This window comes from Balaenoptera physalus, assembly GCF_965194825.1.
Source record: "Balaenoptera physalus genome assembly, chromosome: 9".
Lineage (NCBI taxonomy): Eukaryota > Metazoa > Chordata > Mammalia > Artiodactyla > Balaenopteridae > Balaenoptera > Balaenoptera physalus.
In genome coordinates, this window is record NC_138888.1 from 76,909,508 (window position 1) to 76,923,592 (window position 14,085).

Consider the following 14,085-nt stretch of genomic DNA (forward strand, 5'->3'; position numbering starts at 1 on the left):
TTTTCCCATCAGGAAGAAGAATTAACCACAGGCTCAGCCTGCCGCCCGGGACCAGAATAGGGCCTGAAGCAATCTTGCGCTTTTGCGGCCAGCTCCCAAGAAAGTGAGTTGAAAAATGGAGCTCAGGGGCACTGCAATTCACAAACCTGCAGACTTATAAATGATAACTCTCGTCCACAAATATATTGAGGGAAGGTAACGAAGAGGAATGGAAAGAAAGGCAGAATTGCAGGAAACAGATTTCAGGAGGGAGATTCGAATCGCCTTTAAAGCACAGGAAAAGCGGCAAAACCTCGACAATGAAGCCCTTGGCCAAAAAGGGCGTATGCGTTTTTTCCTGAATATATTCAGGAAAAAACGCATACGCCCTTTTTGGCCAACCAAGCAACCTGGAAAGGCAAATCAGCGCGACAAAGAAGTCTCGCTTCCCATCGGTCAAAAGGGCCATGCTGAATAAAGTGTCAAAACCAGAAATGCAGGACAGGCCATGGAGAAACGGGAGCCTGGCTACGCTGATGGGCGGGATGTAAATTGCCAACAGCCACTCTGGAGAAGTGTACGGTGTGTCCTGAAACCTCCAAAAAACTCAGCTTAGAGAGCATAGGGCACTTCCACTCATGGGCGTATAAATTGGGAAAACTAAAAATCAGCAAGACACAGGCACCCCAAAGTTTAGGGCTGCTCTGTTGACAAGAACCTCCACTTCGTTACACCTTAAATATCCCAGGAAAGAGAAAAATGGATAAAGAAGTTGTGGTCCTTATGTACAATGGAATATCACTCAGCCATGAAACCAACGTCATAAGGCTAGTAGCAGCATGATGAGTGGATTTAGGTATGACGATTCTAAGTGAAATAAGTCATACAGAAAAAGACACTTATCATAAGATATCACTTATAGAGGGAATGTAAAAACCGCTACCCTTGAACTGAATTACAAAACAGAACAGAGTCCCACGTTTAGAAAACACACTATGGCAGCTTAACGGGAAAGGTGAGGTGGGGTGATGCATAAAACAAGGGTTTCAAATTAGGTCAGATACCGTTCCATAAAGCCAATATGTAATAGACAAGACCTACTCCTTGCTCAGTGAATTGGACTCAACACCCCCTATTCACCGCCCAAGAATATATCTGACTAGTAAGAATCTTAAAACCTATGTTTTGATATCTCTCTGTAAGTGAGTCAAGTGGGTGTAAAGCGGCAGAAACACAGCAGAGGAAAGCAGCTAAACCACATTATAAAAATCAATTACTTTTAAAAACCCGTGAAACAAAGACAGTGAAAGAGAGAGAAATTCTTACAAAATTCGTTCAGGGGCTGTGATGCCACCTGGATTGACCATATCTAGACCCACATCTGATTGAGACATAAGGGTGGACACTCTTGGGGCTGAGAGGTTTGGTGAGGTTGGGTGAGGAAACACAGACCCTTTAAAGTAATACTGCATGGTACCCATCCCATGGGTCCCAAATCTCCAGGTTCAAGGGCATCTTCCTACATCAAAAACATGCATGAGAAACCCAGAAGATGGTACACCGTGTGATCGGGAAAGGTTTCCAAAACGCACCTCTTTTCTCAACTCCTTGTGCTCGGGTTCGCCATTCAAGCCGCTTTACTAGCAATTTCCCTCCTTGGAGAATCAGCACCTTTAACCTCCTGTTCCGTACAGGTTGCAATTTGTCCTGAGGATGAACGGGAAGAGGGGGAACCAATGAGAGACTAGCTCTAGGTATCGGGACAGGCACAGGTCACTCTATTTTCCCATCAGGAAGAAGAATTAACCACAGGCTCAGCCTGCCGCCCGGGACCAGAATAGGGCCTGAAGCAATCTTGCGCTTTTGCGGCCAGCTCCCAAGAAAGTGAGTTGAAAAATGGAGCTCAGGGGCACTGCAATTCACAAACCTGCAGACTTATAAATGATAACTCTCGTCCACAAATATATTGAGGGAAGGTAACGAAGAGGAATGGAAAGCAAGGCAGAATTGCAGGAAATAGATTTCAGGAGGGAGATTCGAATCGGCTTTAAAGCACAGGAAAAGCGGCAAAACCTCGACAATGAAGCCCTTGGCCAAAAAGGGCGTATGCGTTTTTTCCTGAATATATTCAGGAAAAAACGCATACGCCCTTTTTGGCCAACCAAGCAACCTGGAAAGGCAAATCAGCGCTACAAAGAAGTCTCGCTTCCCATCGGTCAAAAGGGCCATGCTGAATAAAGTGTCAAAACCAGAGATGCAGGACAGGCCATGGAGAAACGGGAGCCTGGCTACGCTGATGGGCGGGATGTAAATTGCCAACAGCCACTCTGGAGAAGTGTACGGTGTGTCCTGAAACCTCCAAAAAACTCAGCTTAGAGAGCATAGGGCACTTCCACTCATGGGCGTATAAATTGGGAAAACTAAAAATCAGCAAGACACAGGCACCCCAAAGTTTAGGGCTGCTCTGTTGACAAGAACCTCCACTTCGTTACACCTTAAATATCCCAGGAAAGAGAAAAATGGATAAAGAAGTTGTGGTCCTTATGTACAATGGAATATCACTCAGCCATGAAACCAACGTCATAAGGCTAGTAGCAGCATGATGAGTGGATTTAGGTATGACGATTCTAAGTGAAATAAGTCATACAGAAAAAGACACTTATCATAAGATATCACTTATAGAGGGAATGTAAAAACCGCTACCCTTGAACTGAATTACAAAACAGAACAGAGTCCCACGTTTAGAAAACACACTATGGCTGCTTCACGGGAAAGGTGAGGTGGGGTGATGCATAAAACATGGGTTTCAAATTAGCTCAGATACCGTTCCATAAAGCCAATATGTAATAGACAAGACCTACTCCTTGCTCAGTGAATTGGACTCAACACCCCCTATTCACCGCCCAAGAATATATCTGACTAGTAAGAATCTTAAAACCTATGTTTTGATATCTCTCTGTAAGTGAGTCAAGTGAGTGTAAAGCGGCAGAAACACAGCAGAGGAAAGCAGCTAAACTACATTATAAAAATCAATTACTTTTAAAAACCCGTGAAACAAAGACAGTGAAAGAGAGAGAAATTCTTACAAAATTCGTTCAGGGGCTGTGATGCCACCTGGATTGACCATATCTAGACCCACAGCTGATTGAGACATAAGGGTGGACACTCTTGGGGCTGAGAGGTTTGGTGAGGTTGGGTGAGGAAACACAGACCCTTTAAAGTAATAGTGCATGGTACCCATCCCATGGGTCCCAAATCTCCAGGTTCAAGGGCATCTTCCTACATCGAAAACATGCATGAGAAACCCAGAAGATGGTACACCGTGTGATCGGGAAAGGTTTCCAAAACGCACCTCTTTTCTCATCTCCTTGTGCTCGGGTTCGCCATTCCAGCCGCTTTACTAGCAATCTCCCTCCTTGGAGAATCAGCACCTTTAACCTCCTGTTCCGTACAGGTTGCAATTTGTCCTGAGGATGAACGGGAAGAGGGGTAACCAATGAGAGACTAGCTCTAGGTATCGGGACAGGCACAGGTCACTCTATTTTCCCATCAGGAAGAAGAATTAACCACAGGCTCAGCCTGCCGCCCGGGACCAGAATAGGGCCTGAAGCAATCTTGCGCTTTTGCGGCCAGCTCCCAAGAAAGTGAGTTGAAAAATGAAGCTCAGGGGCACTGCAATTCACAAACCTGCAGACTTATAAATGATAACTCTCGTCCACAAATATATTGAGGGAAGGTAACGAAGAGGAATGGAAAGCAAGGCAGAATTGCAGGAAACAGATTTCAGGAGGGAGATTCGAATCGCCTTTAAAGCACAGGAAAAGCGGCAAAACCTCGACAATGAAGCCCTTGGCCAAAAAGGGCGTATGCGTTTTTTCCTGAATATATTCAGGAAAAAACGCATACGCCCTTTTTGGCCAACCAAGCAACCTGGAAAGGCAAATCAGCGCTACAAAGAAGTCTCGCTTCCCATCGGTCAAAAGGGCCATGCTGAATAAAGTGTCAAAACCAGAAATGCAGGACAGGCCATGGAGAAACGGGAGTCTGGCTACGCTGATGGGCGGGATGTAAATTGCCAACAGCCACTCTGGAGAAGTGTACGGTGTGTCCTGAAACCTCCAAAAAACTCAGCTTAGAGAGCATAGGGCACTTCCACTCATGGGCGTATAAATTGGGAAAACTAAAAATCAGCAAGACACAGGCACCCCAAAGTTTAGGGCTGCTCTGTTGACAAGAACCTCCACTTCGTTACACCTTAAATATCCCAGGAAAGAGAAAAATGGATAAAGAAGTTGTGGTCCTTATGTACAATGGAATATCACTCAGCCATGAAACCAACGTCATAAGGCTAGTAGCAGCATGATGAGTGGATTTAGGTATGACGATTCTAAGTGAAATAAGTCATACAGAAAAAGACACTTATCATAAGATATCACTTATAGAGGGAATGTAAAAACCGCTACCCTTGAACTGAATTACAAAACAGAACAGAGTCCCACGTTTAGAAAACACACTATGGCTGCTTCACGGGAAAGGTGAGGTGGGGTGATGCATAAAACAAGGGTTTCAAATTAGGTCAGATACCGTTCCATAAAGCCAATATGTAATAGACAAGACCTACTCCTTGCTCAGTGAATTGGACTCAACACCCCCTATTCACCGCCCAAGAATATATCTGACTAGTAAGAATCTTAAAACCTATGTTTTGATATCTCTCTGTAAGTGAGTCAAGTGGGTGTAAAGCGGCAGAAACACAGCAGAGGAAAGCAGCTAAACCACATTATAAAAATCAATTACTTTTAAAAACCCGTGAAACAAAGACAGTGAAAGAGAGAGAAATTCTTACAAAATTCGTTCAGGGGCTGTGATGCCACCTGGATTGACCATATCTAGACCCACAGCTGATTGAGACATAAGGGTGGACACTCTTGGGGCTGAGAGGTTTGGTGAGGTTGGGTGAGGAAACACAGACCCTTTAAAGTAATACTGCATGGTAACCATCCCATGGGTCCCAAATCTCCAGGTTCAAGGGCATCTTCCTATATCGAAAACATGCATGAGAAACCCAGAAGATGGTACACCGTGTGATCGGGAAAGGTTTCCAAAACGCACCTCTTTTCTCATCTCCTTGTGCTCGGGTTCGCCATTCCAGCCGCTTTACTTGCAATCTCCCTCCTTGGAGAATCAGCACCTTTAACCTCCTGTTCCGTACAGGTTGCAATTTGTCCTGAGGATGAACGGGAAGAGGGGGAACCAATGAGAGACTAGCTCTAGGTATCGGGACAGGCACAGGTCACTCTATTTTCCCATCAGGAAGAAGAATTAACCACAGGCTCAGCCTGCCGCCCGGGACCAGAATAGGGCCTGAAGCAATCCTGCGCTTTTGCGGCCAGCTCCCAAGAAAGCGAGTTGAAAAATGGAGCTCAGGGGCACTGCAATTCACAAACCTGCAGACTTATAAATGATAACTCTGGTCCACAAATATATTGAGGGAAGGCAACGAAGAGGAATGGAAAGCAAGGCAGAATTGCAGGAAACAGATTTCAGGAGGGAGATTCGAATCGGCTTTAAAGCACAGGAAAAGCGGCAAATCCTCGACAATGAAGCCCTTGGCCAAAAAGGGCGTATGCGTTTTTTCCTGAATATATTCAGGAAAAAACGCATACGCCCTTTTTGGCCAACCAAGCAACCTGGAAAGGCAAATCAGCGCTACAAAGAAGTCTCGCTTCCCATCGGTCAAAAGGGCCATGCTGAATAAAGTGTCAAAACCAGAAATGCAGGACAGGCCATGGAGAAACGGGAGCCTGGCTACGCTGATGGGCGGGATGTAAATTGCCAACAGCCACTCTGGAGAAGTGTACGGTGTGTCCTGAAACCTCCAAAAAACTCAGCTTAGAGAGCATAGGGCACTTCCACTCATGGGCGTATAAATTGGGAAAACTAAAAATCAGCAAGACACAGGCACCCCAAAGTTTAGGGCTGCTCTGTTGACAAGAACCTCCACTTCGTTACACCTTAAATATCCCAGGAAAGAGAAAAATGGATAAAGAAGTTGTGGTCCTTATGTACAATGGAATATCACTCAGCCATGAAACCAACGTCATAAGGCTAGTAGCAGCATGATGAGTGGATTTAGGTATGACGATTCTCAGTGAAATAAGTCATACAGAAAAAGACACTTATCATAAGATATCACTTATAGAGGGAATGTAAAAACCGCTACCCTTGAAATGAATTACAAAACAGAACAGAGTCCCACGTTTAGAAAACACACTATGGCTGCTTCACGGGAAAGGTGAGGTGGGGTGATGCATAAAACACGGGTTTCAAATTAGCTCAGATACCGTTCCATAAAGCCAATATGTAATAGACAAGACCTACTCCTTGCTCAGTGAATTGGACTCAACACCCCCTATTCACCGCCCAAGAATAGATCTGACTAGTAAGAATCTTAAAACCTATGTTTTGATATCTCTCTGTAAGTGAGTCAAGTGAGTGTAAAGCGGCAGAAACACAGCAGAGGAAAGCAGCTAAACTACATTATAAAAATCAATTACTTTTAAAAACCCGTGAAACAAAGACAGTGAAAGAGAGAGAAATTCTTACAAAATTCGTTCAGGGGCTGTGATGCCACCTGGATTGACCATATCTAGACCCACAGCTGATTGAGACATAAGGGTGGACACTCTTGGGGCTGAGAGGTTTGGTGAGGTTGGGTGAGGAAACACAGACCCTTTAAAGTAATACTGCATGGTACCCATCCCATGGGTCCCAAATCTCCAGGTTCAAGGGCATCTTCCTACATCGAAAACATGCATGAGAAACCCAGAAGATGGTACACCGTGTGATCGGGAAAGGTTTCCAAAACGCACCTCTTTTCTCATCTCCTTGTGCTCGGGTTCGCCATTCCAGCCGCTTTACTAGCAATCTCCCTCCTTGGAGAATCAGCACCTTTAACCTCCTGTTCCGTACTGGTTGCAATTTGTCCTGAGGATGAACGGGAAGAGGGGTAACCAATGAGAGACTAGCTCTAGGTATCGGGACAGGCACAGGTCACTCTATTTTCCCATCAGGAAGAAGAATTAACCACAGGCTCAGCCTGCCGCCCGGGACCAGAATAGGGCCTGAAGCAATCTTGCGCTTTTGCGGCCAGCTCCCAAGAAAGTGAGTTGAAAAATGGAGCTCAGGGGCACTGCAATTCACAAACCTGCAGACTTATAAATGATAACTCTCGTCCACAAATATATTGAGGGAAGGTAACGAAGAGGAATGGAAAGCAAGGCAGAATTGCAGGAAACAGATTTCAGGAGGGAGATTCGAATCGCCTTTAAAGCACAGGAAAAGCGGCAAAACCTCGACAATGAAGCCCTTGGCCAAAAAGGGCGTATGCGTTTTTTCCTGAATATATTCAGGAAAAAACGCATACGCCCTTTTTGGCCAACCAAGCAACCTGGAAAGGCAAATCAGCGCTACAAAGAAGTCTCGCTTCCCATCGGTAAAAAGGGCCATGCTGAATAAAGTGTCAAAACCAGAAATGCAGGACAGGCCATGGAGAAACGGGAGCCTGGCTACGCTGATGGGCGGGATGCAAATTGCCAACAGCCACTCTGGAGAAGTGTACGGTGTGTCCTGAAACCTCCAAAAAACTCAGCTTAGAGAGCATAGGGCACTTCCACTCATGGGCGTATAAATTGGGAAAACTAAAAATCAGCAAGACACAGGCACCCCAAAGTTTAGGGCTGCTCTGTTGACAAGAACCTCCACTTCGTTACACCTTAAATATCCCAGGAAAGAGAAAAATGGATAAAGAAGTTGTGGTCCTTATGTACAATGGAATATCACTCAGCCATGAAACCAACGTCATAAGGCTAGTAGCAGCATGATGAGTGGATTTAGGTATGACGATTCTAAGTGAAATAAGTCATACAGAAAAAGACACTTATCATAAGATATCACTTATAGAGGGAATGTAAAAACCGCTACCCTTGAACTGAATTACAAAACAGAACAGAGTCCCACGTTTAGAAAACACACTATGGCTGCTTAACGGGAAAGGTGAGGTGGGGTGATGCATAAAACAAGGGTTTCAAATTAGGTCAGATACCGTTCCATAAAGCCAATATGTAATAGACAAGACCTACTCCTTGCTCAGTGAATTGGACTCAACACCCCCTATTCACCGCCCAAGAATATATCTGACTAGTAAGAATCTTAAAACCTATGTTTTGATATCTCTCTGTAAGTGAGTCAAGTGGGTGTAAAGCGGCAGAAACACAGCAGAGGAAAGCAGCTAAACCACATTATAAAAATCAATTACTTTTAAAAACCCGTGAAACAAAGACAGTGAAAGAGAGAGAAATTCTTACAAAATTCGTTCAGTGGCTGTGATGCCACCTGGATTGACCATATCTAGACCCACATCTGATTGAGACATAAGGGTGGACACTCTTGGGGCTGAGAGGTTTGGTGAGGTTGGGTGAGGAAACACAGACCCTTTAAAGTAATACTGCATGGTAACCATCCCATGGGTCCCAAATCTCCAGGTTCAAGGGCATCTTCCTATATCGAAAACATGCATGAGAAACCCAGAAGATGGTACACCGTGTGATCGGGAAAGGTTTCCAAAACGCACCTCTTTTCTCATCTCCTTGTGCTCGGGTTCGCCATTCCAGCCGCTTTACTTGCAATCTCCCTCCTTGGAGAATCAGCACCTTTAACCTCCTGTTCCGTACAGGTTGCAATTTGTCCTGAGGATGAACGGGAAGAGTGGGAACCAATGAGAGACTAGCTCTAGGTATCGGGACAGGCACAGGTCACTCTATTTTCCCATCAGGAAGAAGAATTAACCACAGGCTCAGCCTGCCGCCCGGGACCAGAATAGGGCCTGAAGCAATCCTGCGCTTTTGCGGCCAGCTCCCAAGAAAGCGAGTTGAAAAATGGAGCTCAGGGGCACTGCAATTCACAAACCTACAGACTTATAAATGATAACTCTGGTCCACAAATATATTGAGGGAAGGCAACGAAGAGGAATGGAAAGCAAGGCAGAATTGCAGGAAACAGATTTCAGGAGGGAGATTCGAATCGCCTTTAAAGCACAGGAAAAGCGGCAAAACCTCGACAATGAAGCCCTTGGCCAAAAAGGGCGTATGCGTTTTTTCCTGAATATATTCAGGAAAAAACGCATACGCCCTTTTTGGCCAACCAAGCAACCTGGAAAGGCAAATCAGCGCTACAAAGAAGTCTCGCTTCCCATCGGTCAAAAGGGCCATGCTGAATAAAGTGTCAAAACCAGAAATGCAGGACAGGCCATGGAGAAACGGGAGCCTGGCTACGCTGATGGGCGGGATGTAAATTGCCAACAGCCACTCTGGAGAAGTGTACGGTGTGTCCTGAAACCTCCAAAAAACTCAGCTTAGAGAGCATAGGGCACTTCCACTCATGGGCGTATAAATTGGGAAAACTAAAAATCAGCAAGAAACAGGCACCCCAAAGTTTAGGGCTGCTCTGTTGACAAGAACCTCCACTTCGTTACACCTTAAATATCCCAGGAAAGAGAAAAATGGATAAAGAAGTTGTGGTCCTTATGTACAATGGAATATCACTCAGCCATGAAACCAACGTCATAAGGCTAGTAGCAGCATGATGAGTGGATTTAGGTATGACGATTCTCAGTGAAATAAGTCATACAGAAAAAGACACTTATCATAAGATATCACTTATAGAGGGAATGTAAAAACCGCTACCCTTGAAATGAATTACAAAACAGAACAGAGTCCCACGTTTAGAAAACACACTATGGCTGCTTCACGGGAAAGGTGAGGTGGGGTGATGCATAAAACACGGGTTTCAAATTAGCTCAGATACCGTTCCATAAAGCCAATATGTAATAGACAAGACCTACTCCTTGCTCAGTGAATTGGACTCAACACCCCCTATTCACCGCCCAAGAATATATCTGACTAGTAAGAATCTTAAAACCTATGTTTTGATATCTCTCTGTAAGTGAGTCAAGTGAGTGTAAAGCGGCAGAAACACAGCAGAGGAAAGCAGCTAAACTACATTATAAAAATCAATTACTTTTAAAAACCCGTGAAACAAAGACAGTGAAAGAGAGAGAAATTCTTACAAAATTCGTTCAGGGGCTGTGATGCCACCTGGATTGACCATATCTAGACCCACAGCTGATTGAGACATAAGGGTGGACACTCTTGGGGCTGAGAGGTTTGGTGAGGTTGGGTGAGGAAACACAGACCCTTTAAAGTAATACTGCATGGTACCCATCCCATGGGTCCCAAATCTCCAGGTTCAAGGGCATCTTCCTACATCGAAAACATGCATGAGAAACCCAGAAGATGGTACACCGTGTGATCGGGAAAGGTTTCCAAAACGCACCTCTTTTCTCATCTCCTTGTGCTCGGGTTCGCCATTCCAGCCGCTTTACTAGCAATCTCCCTCCTTGGAGAATCAGCACCTTTAACCTCCTGTTCCGTACTGGTTGCAATTTGTCCTGAGGATGAACGGGAAGAGGGGTAACCAATGAGAGACTAGCTCTAGGTATCGGGACAGGCACAGGTCACTCTATTTTCCCATCAGGAAGAAGAATTAACCACAGGCTCAGCCTGCCGCCCGGGACCAGAATAGGGCCTGAAGCAATCTTGCGCTTTTGCGGCCAGCTCCCAAGAAAGTGAGTTGAAAAATGGAGCTCAGGGGCACTGCAATTCACAAACCTGCAGACTTATAAATGATAACTCTCGTCCACAAATATATTGAGGGAAGGTAACGAAGAGGAATGGAAAGCAAGGCAGAATTGCAGGAAACAGATTTCAGGAGGGAGATTCGAATCGCCTTTAAAGCACAGGAAAAGCGGCAAAACCTCGACAATGAAGCCCTTGGCCAAAAAGGGCGTATGCGTTTTTTCCTGAATATATTCAGGAAAAAACGCATACGCCCTTTTTGGCCAACCAAGCAACCTGGAAAGGCAAATCAGCGCTACAAAGAAGTCTCGCTTCCCATCGGTAAAAAGGGCCATGCTGAATAAAGTGTCAAAACCAGAAATGCAGGACAGGCCATGGAGAAACGGGAGCCTGGCTACGCTGATGGGCGGGATGCAAATTGCCAACAGCCACTCTGGAGAAGTGTACGGTGTGTCCTGAAACCTCCAAAAAACTCAGCTTAGAGAGCATAGGGCACTTCCACTCATGGGCGTATAAATTGGGAAAACTAAAAATCAGCAAGACACAGGCACCCCAAAGTTTAGGGCTGCTCTGTTGACAAGAACCTCCACTTCGTTACACCTTAAATATCCCAGGAAAGAGAAAAATGGATAAAGAAGTTGTGGTCCTTATGTACAATGGAATATCACTCAGCCATGAAACCAACGTCATAAGGCTAGTAGCAGCATGATGAGTGGATTTAGGTATGACGATTCTAAGTGAAATAAGTCATACAGAAAAAGACACTTATCATAAGATATCACTTATAGAGGGAATGTAAAAACCGCTACCCTTGAACTGAATTACAAAACAGAACAGAGTCCCACGTTTAGAAAACACACTATGGCTGCTTAACGGGAAAGGTGAGGTGGGGTGATGCATAAAACAAGGGTTTCAAATTAGGTCAGATACCGTTCCATAAAGCCAATATGTAATAGACAAGACCTACTCCTTGCTCAGTGAATTGGACTCAACACCCCCTATTCACCGCCCAAGAATATATCTGACTAGTAAGAATCTTAAAACCTATGTTTTGATATCTCTCTGTAAGTGAGTCAAGTGGGTGTAAAGCGGCAGAAACACAGCAGAGGAAAGCAGCTAAACCACATTATAAAAATCAATTACTTTTAAAAACCCGTGAAACAAAGACAGTGAAAGAGAGAGAAATTCTTACAAAATTCGTTCAGTGGCTGTGATGCCACCTGGATTGACCATATCTAGACCCACATCTGATTGAGACATAAGGGTGGACACTCTTGGGGCTGAGAGGTTTGGTGAGGTTGGGTGAGGAAACACAGACCCTTTAAAGTAATACTGCATGGTAACCATCCCATGGGTCCCAAATCTCCAGGTTCAAGGGCATCTTCCTATATCGAAAACATGCATGAGAAACCCAGAAGATGGTACACCGTGTGATCGGGAAAGGTTTCCAAAACGCACCTCTTTTCTCATCTCCTTGTGCTCGGGTTCGCCATTCCAGCCGCTTTACTTGCAATCTCCCTCCTTGGAGAATCAGCACCTTTAACCTCCTGTTCCGTACAGGTTGCAATTTGTCCTGAGGATGAACGGGAAGAGTGGGAACCAATGAGAGACTAGCTCTAGGTATCGGGACAGGCACAGGTCACTCTATTTTCCCATCAGGAAGAAGAATTAACCACAGGCTCAGCCTGCCGCCCGGGACCAGAATAGGGCCTGAAGCAATCCTGCGCTTTTGCGGCCAGCTCCCAAGAAAGCGAGTTGAAAAATGGAGCTCAGGGGCACTGCAATTCACAAACCTGCAGACTTATAAATGATAACTCTGGTCCACAAATATATTGAGGGAAGGCAACGAAGAGGAATGGAAAGCAAGGCAGAATTGCAGGAAACAGATTTCAGGAGGGAGATTCGAATCGCCTTTAAAGCACAGGAAAAGCGGCAAAACCTCGACAATGAAGCCCTTGGCCAAAAAGGGCGTATGCGTTTTTTCCTGAATATATTCAGGAAAAAACGCATACGCCCTTTTTGGCCAACCAAGCAACCTGGAAAGGCAAATCAGCGCTACAAAGAAGTCTCGCTTCCCATCGGTCAAAAGGGCCATGCTGAATAAAGTGTCAAAACCAGAAATGCAGGACAGGCCATGGAGAAACGGGAGCCTGGCTACGCTGATGGGCGGGATGTAAATTGCCAACAGCCACTCTGGAGAAGTGTACGGTGTGTCCTGAAACCTCCAAAAAACTCAGCTTAGAGAGCATAGGGCACTTCCACTCATGGGCGTATAAATTGGGAAAACTAAAAATCAGCAAGACACAGGCACCCCAAAGTTTAGGGCTGCTCTGTTGACAAGAACCTCCACTTCGTTACACCTTAAATATCCCAGGAAAGAGAAAAATGGATAAAGAAGTTGTGGTCCTTATGTACAATGGAATATCACTCAGCCATGAAACCAACGTCATAAGGCTAGTAGCAGCATGATGAGTGGATTTAGGTATGACGATTCTAAGTGAAATAAGTCATACAGAAAAAGACACTTATCATAAGATATCACTTATAGAGGGAATGTAAAAACCGCTACCCTTGAACTGAATTACAAAACAGAACAGAGTCCCACGTTTAGAAAACACACTATGGCTGCTTCACGGGAAAGGTGAGGTGGGGTGATGCATAAAACACGGGTTTCAAATTAGCTCAGATACCGTTCCATAAAGCCAATATGTAATAGACAAGACCTACTCCTTGCTCAGTGAATTGGACTCAACACCCCCTATTCACCGCCCAAGAATATATCTGACTAGTAAGAATCTTAAAACCTATGTTTTGATATCTCTCTGTAAGTGAGTCAAGTGAGTGTAAAGCGGCAGAAACACAGCAGAGGAAAGCAGCTAAACTACATTATAAAAATCAATTACTTTTAAAAACCCGTGAAACAAAGACAGTGAAAGAGAGAGAAATTCTTACAAAATTCGTTCAGGGGCTGTGATGCCACCTGGATTGACCATATATAGACCCACAGCTGATTGAGACATAAGGGTGGACACTCTTGGGGCTGAGAGGTTTGGTGAGGTTGGGTGAGGAAACACAGACCCTTTAAAGTAATACTGCATGGTACCCATCCCATGGGTCCCAAATCTCCAGGTTCAAGGGCATCTTCCTACATCGAAAACATGCATGAGAAACCCAGAAGATGGTACACCGTGTGATCGGGAAAGTTTTCCAAAACGCACCTCTTTTCTCATCTCCTTGTGCTCGGTTTCGCCATTCCAGCCGCTTTACTAGCAATCTCCCTCCTTGGAGAATCAGCACCTTTAACCTCCTGTTCCGTACTGGTTGCAATTTGTCCTGAGGATGAACGGGAAGAGGGGTAACCAATGAGAGACTAGCTCTAGGTATCGGGACAGGCACAGGTCACTCTATTTTC